Raw genomic sequence first — 12,067 nt, 5'->3', positions numbered from 1 at the left:
TTATACATCTTTCATGTACAGTACTGCCTAGTTTTCTTTCCAGTGTTTCTGTTTTAGGTGTCCAGTTTAAGGCTCTCATCCATTTGGAGTTAGTTCTTGTACATGGGGCCAGATTATAGGCTTAATTTTATTCTTCTGCAAGTGGATGTCCAGCTTTCTCAGAATTATTTGTTGAAGATGATTTCTTTTCTACAGCATATGTTTTTGCCATCTTTGTCAAATATTAAATGGCTGACTTACATGTACTCACGGGTCTTTGATTTTGTTCAGTTGATCTACACGGCTGTTTTTGTGTCAATGCCATATTGTTTTTAATACTGTGGCTCTATAACATATCTTGAGATACAGAGTGGTGATGTCTCCTGTGTTGTCTTTTTGTTCAGGATTGCTTTGGCTATCAGGGTTCTCTTGTAGTTCCATGTGAATTTTGGAATTGTTTTTTTTTATCTCTGTGAAGAATGAGATGGGGATTTTGATTGGGATTGTACTGAATCTGTAAGTAGCTTTTGGTAAAATGATTATTTCCACAATAGTAATTCTTCCAATCAATGACAATGAGATGTTTTTTCATTTTCTGGTGTTTGTCTCCTTCTTAAGAGGTTTAATATGTTCACTGTAAAGATCCTTCACCCTCTTTGGCTAGGTTTATTTCTAGCTATTTTATTTCTTTGAGGCTATTGTAAATTGGTGTGAGGACATTTAAAAGAGTGGCCAAAACTCGAATAAATATTTTCTGTCAGCTTTTGACAATTTTTTCACCTTATTCTGTTCTCTGGGTTGATAGTTGTTAGGAATTTCTGTACAGTCAACCTGCTAATAATGTGTTTCTCACAGGATGGGCTGCCAAGTGTGGAGTTAGTAAATCAGAGTGAGCCAAGCGGAAGGTAATAATTAAGTTTCTATTCATGTGTTGCACCAGTGCAGGCAAGAGTCAGAAAGAGAAGCTGTAGTTGTTCAGCATTCTATTCTCCTAAGGACTGGTGTGATTGAGGCTTGATGAACACTTCCAAGGAGGCCTATATCAGTTGTTCTCAACATGTGGGTCAATATCCCTTTGGGGGGGCATCTAATGACCTTTCACAGGGGTCCCTAAGACCATCGGAAAACACAGATATTTACATTGCAATTCATAACAGTAGCAAAATTGCAGTTATGAAGTAGCAACAAAAGTAATTTTATGTTTAGGGGTCACCACACCATGAAGAACTGGATTAAAGGGTCAAAGCATTAGGAAAGTAGTTGAGAAGCACTGCTCTATATGAAAGGCCCTCATGGCGGTCTCACCTCTATACCTTACATTAGAGAGGTTTGATAAAATTACGTACGTAGTGTATGTAGTTGGGTATATTGACATAGGTATACACTGTCAACTATTTGCCACTAGTAAACTCAGCAGCAAACTTGTCACCCCAATGATCCTTTATTGGTACTGAGATCATTTTGGAGAAATGTCCTTAATAAATTTCAATTACATAGTATGGTACTGTCCGCTGTAGTCACTTTAGTCAGTCATAGTCTGTACATTAGGTCTCAGGACTTGTTCTACACCAGAACCTTCATATTCTTTCACCTGCATTCCTCCCAACCTCCTTGGCAACCGACATCCAACCCCGCTTCTAAGTTTATAATGGGCATATTTAAAGTGCTCACCATTACGAGTCATCAGGAGGTACAAATCACAAGCAGCGGGGAATCCTTTAAAAATGTCATAGCGGCTATCGTCACAGAGACATAATGCAAGGATTTGAAGAGAAAGAGCTACTGTGTACCTTGCTGGAAGTGTAAAATTCTACAGCCATTAAGGGAAATATCAGGGAGAGTCTCACAAGTGTGGGAGCCCGCTTTCAGGTTCCTCGAGGCTTTACCCACCCTCCAGGCCCATATAGAGAGGATGATTAGGACCACGGGCATGAGTGCAGGTGTCTGAGATGGTCTGTACTTGGCTGTGTTGAGGGGAGGTCTTTTGCTCCACCCCCTTGGCATCTCTATAAATACCCTGGGGCAGAGACAGTCTGGGCTCGTTGGAATAAGTTCCAGCCCTCTTGAGGCTATCCTTTATTTTCTATCTGTTTATCTCCACAATCTAAATCCTTCTATCTGATATTTCTTGCTGCTCACACTCATGAAAACTCTGGGGAACTATGGGGTTGGTGGGTAAACACCCCGCACACAAAATTAAAAGTAGAACTGTTTCAGGATCCCTTACCTCATGCTCGTATATCTAAATGAAATAAATCTCTATCTTGGAAAGGTCTATCCACGCCTATGTTCATCCAGCACTGTCCACAACAACTAAGATCTGGAAAGTGTAAATATGTGGTGGGCAAACAGATAGAGAAAATGCAGTGTGCAGACAGTGGAATGACATTGAAGAGGAAGAGCTGGGGACCAGCCCCCCACCAACAAGTGCTGCACTGTGGATGAACTGGAGGGCATTGTGCTGTATGAAGTGACTCATGGACACACAAACACACTGTGACCTCACTGCTGGAATCTAACACACAAACCCTTGTGCTTTTATGAACCCCAGGCATCAGAGAAGGAAGGGGAGAAAGCTTGGGCCAGAGAAGAGCTGGTAGCAGAGACAGCAGGGTTTTCACTGTGGAGTTCTTCCCTTTTCCCCTTCGACCTCATAAGGATTATGAGCCTTAGAAATGCTCATGTGGGCCTGGAGGGATGGTTCAATGCTCTTGCTGCACGTACATGAGGACTTGAATTTGAATCCGGAGCATTCGGGTGAGAAGACACATGTTTCTGTAACCTCAGTGCTTGGGGGAGGGCAGAAATAGGAGAAGGATCATTGGGGTTCCCTGAGTATCAGCCTTCCTCCAGGCCTCACTAGTGAGAGACCTTGCTTCCAGAGTTTCTTCTCCCACTTTGAGAACCCATCGTGACTGCCTGTCACATGATGCTATAATTCTCCGAATAGTCAGGAAAATGAAGGGTTCACCTCCCCCTTCAGGGTTCCATCATATGACTCACATCATGATACTATAACTGTCTTATAAGTATGGGAACCAAAGGATTTACTTCTCCTTCCAAGGCATCATGGGTGCCCATCACAGCTGCCCATGATGTGATGTTAATCACTATCCCAGTGAAGCTCTTTGGAAGGCTGATTTGTGTTGGTGGCTTTTCCGCTGCACCTAGGACATCTTTTTATAATTTATCCAACAATTCTTAAAAAAAATCTTTTTTTGTTTTGTTTTTCGAGACAGGGTTTCTCTGTGTAGCTTTGCGCCTTTCCTGGAACTCACTTGGTAGCCCAGGCTGGCCTCGAACTCACAGAGATCTGCCTGGCTCTGCCTCCCAAGTGCTGGGATTAAAGGCGTGCGCCACCACCGCCTGGCTAAATCTTTTTTTTTTATTAAGTGTTTATGTGTAGATATGTACATGTGAGCGGGTACCCATGGACACCAGAGGTGTTGGATTCCTCCTAGAGCTGGAGTATTGCTGATGGTCTGCTGTCCAATGTGGATGCTGGGAACTTAACTTGGGTCCTTCACTAGAGCATGACACACTCTTACTGCTGAGTCGTCTCTTTTAGTCACTATTATCTAACATTTCTGACCCACTTTTTTGGACTTTCACGAATAAGTCATGGTATGTTAAGCTCGTAACAAATTATGTAGTATTCATTCAAGTCTAAGGTATTATGGTTATGATTGCTCCATTAGCTTCAAGAGCTGACTGTTCAGTTGGTGGCAATGTTCCATTGAAAGGAACAGCTGAGTTAATTGGTGTATCACTACTTTTTGTCCTAGATTTTTGTCTCATTCACTATTCCATACTTCTTGAACTTAGAGTATTTAGTTTCTTTCTTCATGTTCTACTGATTTTTCATTTTAAAGGGTGACTGTGACAGAACTGAGTTTTGCAAGAAGGTGGTATAAGCAAGACAATTCCGGAAACCCTTGAATATAAAGAATGCAGTGGTCTATTTCGGTCCTCAAATGATGTGCTTATTTAGAAGCACAGGAATGATTTTCATTAAAGAAAATGATTTTCCCCAGGAGGAATCTTCTTTGTTAGCGAAACAAGAAGAGTTGGCCTTGAGGATCTGGGGATTTATCATATTTGTATATGTATAGATCATATTTGTATAACTTATGACTTCAGGAATAGGAAAACATTTATGAAGAAAGTGTGGCTATTGCTGATATTTCATCTTATAAAATCATTTCCTATTTGGCTTAAGCCATGATTTATTATGGAATCAATCATCCATGCATTGGTGCTACTTTATAAGTTTAAAAATAGTACTTGAACACACAAAGAACACAGGCATACATTTATTACTTGAATACCCCCTTCTTCCAAAAATGATGGGAGGATCTTAGGTTGAGACACTGCTTAAAATCCTCAATATTCATAAATAATTTTCACTGAAAAATTAGAGGCGATGCACATTTGAAACAATCCTCATAACACCTGAAAGATGTGTGAGATGTTTTTGGGCTGGCACAGCTGTGTTTCATAATATAAGAAACTTTTGTTCTTCATAAACCAATTGGAAGTGGCCAGTGTTTTTATAACAGGAAAATAGTCTGTGAATATTTAATGATAAATATATTCTTCCTCAGGATTAAGAATCTTGTTTTTACTGAAAATAAATTGCATTCATTTTTAAAACAAGCATTATAGACTTCCCATGTTTTGTTTAAACTATCAAGATGCTTCTAGAAGCTGATTGCTACTCCTGGAGAGAAAAAAAAAAATCAGGCAAAGTTGAGAACATGATGCAACAAAAAAGTCTTTGGTATGTTGCATGCATAATTGGTCAAGGTACTGAGTGTAAATAATTCAGTGCTCAGCTATGGCTGGTCATCTTTATTGACCTCCCACCAATCACGGCTCAGGAAACTTCACTGAGGAAGGAGAGGAAAGAATTTAAGTGACAGAGGATGGGGAGGAGAGCTGTGGTGAAGTGCTCTTTGGATATGAGATAGGTGTTGCACATATGAACTCACAGTAACTGTGGTTAAGCAAACAAGGCCTGCTTAAGGTGAAGCCAGTCTAAATTCCAATGTGGAATGAGGCAAGGGTTCCTCATCTCTATCTCTATTGGAAGAGTATTAGCAGAGGGAGGGAGAGCACTTTCCTTTGAATGTGTGACTGCTGATACAATCTATCAGCAGTGTGCTCATTCCCCCAAGGATGGCCCCTCACATATCTCATGTGCGTATGGGCAACATTAATTAGACGAGGGGGTTATTAATAACACACAAGGAAAGAAAAAGATGACATGAAGCTAGGAGGAGAGGTAGGAGATGAGTACCAAGGGGAGTTGGAGGGAGGCACAGGTGGGTAGGTATGATCAAGACAACTTGTATAAATGAATGGAACTTTCAAAGAATAAAAATTACCATGCTTTTAAAAAGTAGGTGAGATTTGTATGCAGTGTAATGACTATCAATCATTAAACACACAATAGACACAAATGAGATCATTTAGGAAATAGTGTGAATTTACCATGTACACAAGTGTTATGCTATGGACACGATGAATCCATGTACAGAGACTGAGCACCTAAAAGGTAAATGTAGGGAACTTATGTGATTCAGCTTTCTATTGTCTATTTGTCACCCTGATAAACCCAGATTTTTGTCTATCTTGGATGTGCAGCAGCCCCACTGAAGGTGACTGGTCAGAACATCATAATGATTCTTACTTAAAATTCATACCCAGCAGCTGCAGTTTGGTAACTCCTACTCCACAGTGTTAGTCCTCTAATCTCCTGCTTTCCCAGGAAAACGCTTTGCACACCCTTCTCTCGAATCTTTCATGCTTCCTTTTCCATCCTCGCACATATAAAGCATTCCCCTGCGTAATTTTATCCAAGATCGACCATGTTGATAGCAAATAAGCTAAAACGATCTGTTCCTACACGAAGAGCTCAGTGTCCTGCTCCTCAGAACCAGAGCCATGTTTTCAGGTTCTGAATTGGTTTTCATCCCAGTGGCCCCTTTTAATCAAAAGCTCAAAGATCAGTCACAGAGGACATAGAGCTTTGAGACACCTGTGCCAACACCTGTGGACAGCAGGGGTCACAGTTGCCACAGCTTAGCAGCAGGACATCACTATGCACAAAATATCCAGCCTGTTTTGCCTTTGTGTTTAGATTTATAGGGTAATGACTCTAGAAGCCAGGTTTGGTTTGAGAATACTCTCTGTGGCTGTATTAAAAAGTTCAAAATCTTGCCTTTTCCCTTCTGCGTATTTGCATAATTGGCTTCAACATCCTTTTTCAGACTCAAGAATTTTTTATTTGAAGACAGATATGTTCTGAATGATGGTATTCTTTTAATCATCATCAGACTAGAAAGGGAGTCTCATTAGGGCCTTTAACTTCTTCTAATCAATGTTCCTGAAAGCATTTTTTGAATAAATGAATTTCATACTTTACTGTGCGCTAAAAATTATTTCTCCCTTCTACATAGAAGAAATGAATATTGTTTCCAGGTTTTCCATTTTGTACTAAGTATATAATTGCTAGGGAATTATTGTTGTAGATCATTTACCGGTCATTTGGTTATAGGTGTTATATGCTGCATACATTGTATATTTAACTGGCATCTTTGCATGATTTCCTGTAACACACTGGGAGAGCTTGCACAATTCAATGCAGTGTTTGATACAACAAATGGTGTATTAGCTCAAAATATTTTAGGAGATCAAAATACAAGGTAAGTATGAATAACATACAAAGAAATGATAATAAGCTACAGATGGAATATGCAATAATTATAACTTAAGCTGCTATTGATAATAGAAACTGGCTACATCTTCAGATGACCTGCTTTTGATAGAATCTATTAGAGTTCATCATACTCAAACATACCCACTCCAGCCCTAAAAATAAACCCCTCAAACTGGAGACAACACTATATTTTTGCAAACAAACATCTCAGAAATGACAATTAAAAAAATAAATCATGAGATAGCTATAGAACAGATTACTATACAGCAGTGAGAAGAGACCACTTCAGGAAAAAAAAATCTATGAATTTTATATGTGATGCTGTCTGAAAAAGAAGGCAGACACAAAAGGAACATGCCATGCATCTGTGTAAACATCAAGACCAGGAAAAAGTGTCCAGTGATCTGAGAAGTCAGTCATGGCTTGTGTTTGTAGGGAAGTTTCAGGCTTTCTGGAATGTTCTCTGATCAGGTGCAATACTGGCTGTGCACTCGGCTGCACAGAAGCTTTGTTTGTGGAAAGTGAACAGGTGATGCCATTGTGAACTGGGCCCTTTCAACACATGCACTGTACTTTTTTTGTAAAGTTAAAACACCTAGAAGGTACTGAAGGAAGAGTTTATTATTGGCAGAGATGGTTGGAAGGTCTCAGTCCTGGGCAGTAGTTCTTCACAGCTCACTCTGTGACCTTCAGTGTCCATGGCCACAATTCCTCTTTCTTTGCCAGGTCTCTTCCTATTGTTCAGACTATGTATGTTATTTAAACTCATGGAGAGCTTAGGAATAAATTATGGTTGATGTATTAATTTACAAGTTCTTTACAATTAACTGTAATTAATAGTAAAAATCTAAGTCACATGTGTAGGCAAGCTGTCTGTTACCGTCAAAGCAGCTTTGGTGAGTGTGGTATGAGCGGAGGCAGGGGAATGGTAATGTTGAGTTTTTCTATGAAATATGCTGATGTTTAATGATTTCTTTTGTTTGTATTCAGTCTTTGTCTCCAGTGCCTGCGTTAGCATTTCCCAAAGTCTCTGAGCACACCATAAAAACAACACTTGCTCTTGATTCTCAGCATTTCTTGCTTCCTATTCTCAAGCTGACCATCTTCCTTCTGGGCATAAACACCTTTCCCACACCATTGTTGGAAGAAGGCCATGCAGATGTGCAGATTCAAGTCATCTACAGATGCGGCACCTTCATTCTGCTTGTCTGGGATGGCAACAGGTCACCTTGTGTGACGTTTGGAGAGTTTCAGCCTTTTTTTTTCGTCACAAATCTATTGGTAATCTTTTCATGCAGATAATGAATAGTATCCTCTGGCTTTGGGGTTATCTGAGGCCCCTCTAGTCCCATTCTTCAAGGCCATCTTGAGCCCTCAGGAATCTCTGCTATTTCTGAGGTATAGTTAGTCATTTTTATTTCTTTGCAACACAGATTAGTACAACTGAAAAATATTAAAACAACACAAATTTCCCTTTTCAGCTTTATTGATATGAATCATGTTATCTAGATGAGAATAAAATCTCTCTTGCAAAAATATTTGCAAGGAAAGGAGCTCAGTTATTTACAAAGCCTATTCATTTTATGCCTGGTTTTGAAAGAGAGGAGTGAAAAAGACATTGCACCCATTGTGTCGACAGCAACACAATTATTTGAATGTGAGAAACTCGAGTTTCCACTTGTTTGAATAAGCTCTTGATGATCTGAGAACCCACAGGTGAACTATCTCCTATCACCCACTCTCTTATTATCTTTTAATGTAAAGTCACTCTCAGGTTTGAGACTCAGAAGGTCACTGCAGGACTTGGAATCAACCTCAAACCCCGGCTCTGAGGTGTTGCTACTTTCTAAATATTTGTCAGAAGAGATTCTTCACTGCAATCCACCTGTAGACATGCATTCATGCTATCGAGCAGCCCCAGAAGGAGACATAAGCTTGCTTATAGAACTAGCTGCATACAGACACAGTCAGATTCAGCAGGAGATAACAAGAGTTACAGTCGTGCTCACTGACCTTGCCTCAATTTTACAAGACAAAACTAGAGCGCTACTCAAAGACATATTGGAGACAAAGTCAGAAATTCAGCAAACGCGGGCTGCCCACAGGAAACAGAGCAGGCATGATAATCAAGGAGATGAAATATTTGTCTTTTACAGTATTTTCTTTGACATAGAAGACACTTAAGGTTCTCATGGAAGTTCATGATGGTACATAACAATTAGCAAAGGAATTTGATCTTAAACATTTGGTTATTGGGATAAAAAAACCCGTATTTAAAAGGTGTATAAAATATTAAACTGATTTCCTGTTGACTTGGTCACTCAGGTTGGTGGCCATGACTAAATATAATATTGATGTTTGAGGACACTGTACCATGAACAAATTTTCAAAATATTGTTTGAAAAATATTTTATGTTTCTATGAATGCTGGATTGATAACTCCAGATGCTTTAGAAATTAATGACGATTCATTCACTTATTCATTCATCCATTCAGTGTTATTCTAAGTTACTTGATAGATGCAGGCAACACAGATGACTAAGAAATCAGCTATTTGCTTTAGACATTTATCACTTCCTAAGTGATGGAAAGTAAGTTTAGAAATAAAAAATAAAGTCTAAATGAAATTCCTGTTGGAACTGGTGCCTCAGTGTCGTGTGCTGAAAGACAGTCCTTGTTATCAGGGAAGGAAGGAGATGTTGAACTGAGTCTTGAAGGGTAGCTAATAACAGTGAAGACTCCCGTAGTATCTAGTGGTGCTAAGGAGCACTCAGAGAGCAAGAGCCAAGTGCAGAGAGCCACAGTACTGACATGATGTGGCCACGAGAGCGAAACTGAGGGTAGTGAAACTCAGGGCAGAATGAAGTGAGGTAGGAGAGAGTTATGGTTATCTCGTCTACCTGTCCCTCTTTCCAACCAGAAGATCTCAGAGTCAAATATTTTTAGTCAAGACCATACAACCAGATTATCTGGGTATGAGACATCCCAGGCCACTATGGTTGGCCTGTAGATTTTCCCCATGATTTATGCAAGGGCAGCTGCTGAGTTGAGAGGAGGAACAGGTAATCCTAAATGGAGATAATAAGGAGATAGTTCTCATTATTGGTGTGAAGAAGGCAATCATTTCCTGGTTTTGTAAGTAGTCGGTGACCTCACCTTGTGTCAGGTGGTATGGCTTCTCAGCACAGTTGGCCTATAGCAAGCGAAGGATTCAGAGCAACCATGGATGAGTGTACCCTGCTCTTTGAGCCTTTGTCATGCAATCTATTTCCCTACAACAGCTACCTGTTCAAGAATGGACATCTGTTTCCACTGATTCAACAACAAGTATTTCCTGGAGATTGGAATTAGATAGATTGTAATGAAATCTTTGGGTAAGGGCTAATGCTAGAATTCCGACAACTTCAAGCTGGCTGTAATAAGAGGTGGAGAAGAAGGGCTGAGATGGCTCCATTGGTGGCAAAGTGCTTGCCTCACAAGCACAAGGACTTGTGTTCAACTCTTCGAACCTTTGTGAAAAAGCTAGACTTGTAGCCCAGCCTTGGAATCCACAGATAGATCCCTGGTGATTGTTGGTTCAGCCAACATAGCCTATTCGGTGAGATCCAGAGCAGTGTGGAGGTAGGCAGAGAAGGAAGAGCCCGAGGAATGACATACAACGCTGTCCTCTGACCTCAACAAGTCCGTGTATGCACATGTACCAGTGTATACACACACACACACACACACACACACACACACACACACACAGAGAGAGAGAGAGAGAGAGAGAGAGAGAGAGAGAGAGAGAGAGAGAGAGAGAGAGAGAGAGAGAGAGAATAATGTTAGTAAAGCAAAGGAAGAAAAGAGAAAAGGAGTGAGAGGAAAGATGGAGGCAAAAACCTCAATGGTACCCATCACCAACTTGTCATGTGATGTGAGTAAGCTCATGGACATCTGCTGTATGCAACTGAAGCAGCTTTGAACGCAGCATCTTTGTGATGACTATTATTTCCAGATTATGAACAACCCCTTTGCACTGCCCTAGGTCACATTTCCCTACTCTGCTTCTACTTTTGAACACAGTGAAAATTCAATTCCCAAAGTCAAGACATACTATTTTTTTTTTATTTAGGAGGAAATGCTTACTTTTTCCTTCTCACTTAGCTCCACTGAGTCAGGATTTCTTCATTTAGTGACTGCAGGTCAACAGACACCGTCTGAAGCATCCTAGACTCTGCCATGCAGTAGACGGAGAGTAGCAATACCTTTGGAGCTGAGCATGGTGTCAACAAGGTATCAACAGCTTGCTTCCCTTCCCTGGCTGCCAAGTCCCCTTCTGGTTTGAATGATCAACTTGGAAGCCTGGATGGAGCAGTTATCCTCAGTAGTTTTCTTTGCTCCTTTCTGTCAGCCCATTATCGTTAGAAGGGGCAATAGATCCTGACAGGTATGCTGAGATGAGCAATCTCTGTCAGCAGGAAAGGATAGCTGCCAACACCATGCTTCGGCAGGTGCCAGGGAAACAACTCACCCTCTGACGGGAACTTCCGTAGGATAACAAAACCTCCAAAATCTCTCTAACTAGGGAGGAATGATGTGTATGGCTAGTGTAAGAGTAAATGCGGCAGGAGGTGTGCCTTTCTCTGTCGCAGCTCCTGTCTTTTTACACACATTACTATATCATCACATAAGTATGTTATTTGTGCATATTATATTTATAAATCATAAGCATGGACTTAGGTTTTCATTGTCATACAAATCAGTTGGTTGAAGCACCATGTATCTTGTTCAGCAAGAATTACTGGACCTCTACCTCTTACAAGGCAAGCTTAACTACATTCTAGGAAGTGCATAAATAAATGAACAACTGGGCAAGAAGCTGATTTGGTGAAGATACTAAACATGTTCAGATTCTTCTTATTGGCCCTAAGATTTAGGAAGACCAGGGAACAATTTAATTCAGCCATTCACATGCTAGGAACAAAGATCTTCTAAGGGAGAGTCATGCTGGGGAGCAGGGAGGATGCCTGGCCAACATCTAACCAACTTAGCAGCTCTGCCCTGTCTTAGGTAGGGCATGCCATGGGTTAATACTCTATAGCCTTTTTTTCCCCCCGCTGAAGGAAAGAATCACCTTCAAGCCTCATTATCTTCATTACACCGTCGTCAATACCTACAGATCAAGGGCTTCCTACAAGCAACTTTCATCAGAAAAAAATAAAAGGCACTTCTGTAGATTCCTGGAGCCCAGTGAGTCCCCCACAGAGCCATGAATGATCTGTGAGGATGCTTCACTCAGCAGCCCTCCAACCAGAACTGACCCCTCCTGCTCCAGCACAGTCCCAGAGGTCAGACCTTTCATGTGTAACCAACCTGCAGCTCACA

Source organism: Peromyscus californicus, unplaced genomic scaffold (genome assembly GCF_007827085.1).
Source record: "Peromyscus californicus insignis strain IS unplaced genomic scaffold, ASM782708v3 Scaffold_19__1_contigs__length_69161282, whole genome shotgun sequence".
Taxonomy (NCBI): Eukaryota; Metazoa; Chordata; class Mammalia; order Rodentia; family Cricetidae; genus Peromyscus; species Peromyscus californicus.
This window is presented reverse-complemented; position numbering follows the sequence as displayed.